Source organism: Sinocyclocheilus anshuiensis, unplaced genomic scaffold (assembly GCF_001515605.1).
Source record: "Sinocyclocheilus anshuiensis isolate Anshui unplaced genomic scaffold, SAMN03320099.WGS_v1.1 scaffold1993, whole genome shotgun sequence".
Classification (NCBI taxonomy): domain Eukaryota; kingdom Metazoa; phylum Chordata; class Actinopteri; order Cypriniformes; family Cyprinidae; genus Sinocyclocheilus; species Sinocyclocheilus anshuiensis.
In genome coordinates, this window is record NW_015540847.1 from 164,778 (window position 1) to 166,152 (window position 1,375).

The window sequence follows — 1,375 nt, forward strand, 5'->3', positions numbered from 1 at the left end:
GTGTGTGTGTGTGTGTGTGTGTGTGTGTGTGTGCGTCTCACAGTGCTGGCACACACTCTGCCGTCTGTTATCTGATTTTATCTGGTTTCAGATCATTTTCTGCTGGATTCTCATAGAATCATCAGATGAAATGAAACTGTAGCAGCTGTAGGTGTTCTGATGATGATGATGATGATGATGATGTCTGTAGACAAACACCCAGCAGACATTCAAGTATGATGTGAGGAATCATTCGTGTCACTAAATGCCACTAAAATAATGAAAATAATTCAGACTCAGAAGTTTTAGGCGCTAAATGTTTCTCTTTCTAACTAATTATTCTAACTAAACTCTTGATTTATCCTGAGATCCTAGCATAAATATTAAAATGTATGTTCATTATAATAATGCTCATGTCATTTTAAGATTTGATTAATTTCTCTGACTTCTGAAGAGAGGCTTCCTCATATATCCAGATTTTTTTTAAAACAAACAACAACAACAGATATTGGGATGGTACATTGATATAAGAAATATCTTAATTTTCAATTACTTTAGCTCATTTTCATGCGTGTGTTGTCTTATTTTAAATAATTTTACATCATCTTGAGGGCCCCTAGTGGCCCTTAACCCCTGGTTGATCAGTATTACTAGCACTAGTAATGGTTGACTGGTGTTTAATTATCTGTTTGTTGAAGTTCTTCAGGTTTCTGTCGCCATCTAGTGTCGAATATTCACACACACCAGCAATCTCCAGTTCAGCCAAAACATTACATTTCTGTCATCAATGTTGTTCAAACTTCAGGGCAGTGCATAGGGCCCCCTTAGCAATAATTTTGATTGAACAATTAAATATATATGTGTCTGTAACCACTATTGTTGTAATTTCTGCGCATCTGAAATAGGTCATACCATTGATATTACCTGAGAAGTTAAAGAAATCCTCTAGAAAACTGAGCACATTTAATACATGCGTGGAGTAAGATCATATAAGGGAGACAAAGTGTTTTGTGTTCATCTGCTTCTCCCATTTGCTCTTTTTACATTGACTATCACTCTATATATATAAACGAATATAATCAGATACAACAATCATTTATCATATTTACAAGAACAGGCTCTCATACTACAGTAGGTTGTTCGAAAAACACATTATTTTTCACATATTTTACATTATTACAACACCTCTCTCACCAGTCTGGCATGGACGGCTCGAATAGTTCCTGTATCAAATGAAGGCCCGCCTTCTGAAATACAAAATGTGCTGTGATTGGTTAGCTGAGCCAGTGTGTGCTGTGATTGGTTAGCTGGGCTAGTGTGCGTTGTGATTGGTTAGCTGGGCCAGTGTGCATTGTGATTGGTTAGCTGGGCCAGTGTGTGCTGTGATCGGTTAGCT